This window comes from Macrobrachium nipponense, chromosome 33 (assembly GCF_015104395.2).
Source record: "Macrobrachium nipponense isolate FS-2020 chromosome 33, ASM1510439v2, whole genome shotgun sequence".
NCBI classification, from domain to species: Eukaryota; Metazoa; Arthropoda; class Malacostraca; order Decapoda; family Palaemonidae; genus Macrobrachium; species Macrobrachium nipponense.
In genome coordinates, this window is record NC_087219.1 from 9,914,103 (window position 1) to 9,917,164 (window position 3,062).

Here is a 3,062-nt window from a genome sequence, read left to right on the forward strand (position 1 = left end):
GAAGAAGAAATTAGAACTATTATTCCAGTCCATTAACTTCACCATAAAGTGCTTTTCGAGTCCTCCAGAAAATGGGTCGGAATTTACGGCTGGACGGAAGAGAAGTGCTTTGTGTCAGCTGAATTGCGAGGAGGTCGTCTTCCTCCTCTGCCGAGTGGAAGAGGCCCCATTGTTTATGCTCTAATCCCTGGCTGCTTCGTGAAAACTACTGAGGCCAAAGGGCTGCAAATTGGTATGTTGATCATCCACCCTCCAATCATCAAGCATACCAAGTTACAACCTTCTAGCCTCAGTACTTTTTATTTATCTATTTATTTAATGTTAAAGTTAGCCATGACCGTGCATCTAACACCACAATAACACAGGTCACCACGGCAGGCTGAAAGCTCCATGAGCCGTGGCTGAGAGTTTCTTACAGCATTATATGCTGGACAGAAAACTCGATCTCTTCGGAGCATTTTTAACTTATTAACTATTGAGAACGAGTCTTGTTGGTGTGTGCTATGCACCCTGGAACCCGGGGCTGCTGTCTCCCTCTCCTCTCGATCCTCTATTACCTACCCTGCTCCCAACCGGGCCGGACAAACAAGTTTGCCGGGGGAGGGTGGATGTCTCCCCTATCTTCCTATTTCCTTACCCACCCTGCCCCTAATTCGGGCTGACAAACAGGTTTTGTCGGAGGGGGGTGGATGTCTTCCCTACCTTCCCATTTTCTTACCCACCCTGCCCCACCTTGGGCGGACAAACCAGTTTGTACGGAACTGGGTGATTGCTTTATGTGCCCCCTACTGTCTGCCGTGGGAAGAGAAACAAGGTCAGACCCTCTTATAGACAGATTATTGTTGATTGAATCTCTGTCCCGTCCTCTCCATGGGAGCTGTTTCTGCTCACGATGCGGTCGTGCGTGTCTCTCCATAATGAAATGTTTTTATTTATGAATCAACAGAAAACAAATTATTAGGAAGAAATTCCCATAAACGGTGTTTGTGACGATAGCTGGATGCCAATCTGAAATGAGATACGTTTTATGGACCTTATGAGAAGGCTCCTCTATCTTTGATTTTAGCTTTTTCAGGCTTTTGAATGCCAGCGTTTATTACTTTATTTTAATGTGTTTATATTGTTGTATAAGGTTTTGGTTAAGGGAATCCACAGAAGCATAAGCCTGTTTGATTTTGTTATTTAAAATACATACGGCAGAAAACGTTCGTCAATCGAAAGCTTTCTGATTTATTTATTTTAAATAACAAAATCAAACAGGCAAATACTATTGTGGACTTACTTAACTATTTCATTGAGTCTTGTGATTATGAGTTTTCTTTGGTATAAGGTATTTTCATGATAACTTGATAACCATGATAATTCATACGCAATCTCTCTTATTTTTATTATTTCATTTATTTGTTTATTTTTTTATTATTATTTATTTATTTTTATTTCTTCTTGTACAGGCATACTACAGTGGATTTACTTTCCCATTTTATTGACTCGTGTGATTATGAGTTTTCTTTGGTACAAGGTATTCTCATGGTAACTTGATATTTATGATAATTTATACGCAATCTTTTTTGTTTGTTTTATTTTTTCATTTATTTGTTGATTTATTATTTATTTTTTTTATTTACTTTTTGCTTTCTTCTTTGGTATGTACACATGCCTTTGCTACCATAACTAGATCCCTTGTACCACATCAATAAGAAGATAAGAAAAATGCCACTGTCAAAATAACAGCGATTTCCGTTTGGTATTTCCACGGCAAATTAACATATCCATCTAAGTACAATGCAGAACAGTCATGTATTTATCAATAGCACTATTATTGCTGTCATATTTTGTCGTGTTAGAAGACAGATTCCAACAGCATGTAATTGTTAAAATTGCCCCCGTGGACATACACATATGCGTCGTAGCTCACGTGCATTCCATTATCTTTGTTTGTTTGTTATTCAATTATTTATTTATTTTTTTCATTTTCATTTTATTCATTTACTTATTTTCATTCATGGCCTGTACCCCTAATGGCCCACAGCTTGCCAATTCACCCAGCTGTAGACAAACACTAATGTCTTAGTTGGGTAAAACGCACACACATACATTCAGATATATATATATATATATATATATATATATATATATATATATATATATATATATATATATATATATATAAATGTATTAGTAACGCTTTATCAGTAGAGAAAAGGTGGAAAGGAATCTAGTGATATATTTTTCATGATGTTTTATTCCCAAACAAAAGCCAAACTCACAAAGATCTCGTGACAGAGCCCCATCCAACAAATTCCCCAACAGAAACATCGTATTCCTTTCAATAGACTTTAATATCGAGTTTTGCGTTTTCCTAGAACTCCTTCCATATTCATTACCTTTCCCATGATCGTAAATCTCATTAATGTCAGCTCTAGTGCTAATCTCATTATCAAGGAACTTCCTCTTTTCGCTTTGGTTAGAGATTAATTTGGACAATTTTCCAAAGGACCTTCTTTAACCATTATTCTTCTCAGCTGTATCCAGCTCTGACTGGAACCTAAATCAGGGAATATCGTCAGATGTCAGATCTTACCTGAGACTTTCATTAAACAAATGCGTCTTCTCTCTCTCTCTCCTCTCTCTCTCTCTCTCTCTCTCTCTCTCTCCTTGCATTCTCGTCGATGGAGGAGCGTGCCTCGGTAACTCGATCCTGTGGCAATCGACGCAATCATAAGAAGAAAACGTCGAGTCACGAGAAGAACTAATTCCATCTCGACTCCAATGGTTGGCTTTACTTTGGCTGAGTAAAAAAATGCCTCATCTTCATCTTCTTCTTCTTCTTTTTTTGCAAATCTGTTGGAGTCAATGTCCTCTCTTTGTTCCACAGAGGGATATCTGGAGTTTATTTATATTTCTTCTATCTTTCTATAATTTGAGTTAGGAACGTCGAGAGAAAAAATCAAGGAAAATAAGAAAGAAGTTTCTTTTCCTTAGAGAATTTTTAGCAATCTTTTCCTTTATTATTGCGAATTCTATAACTTCGAAAAAGCTAAATAAAAAAAAGTCTGGATGGT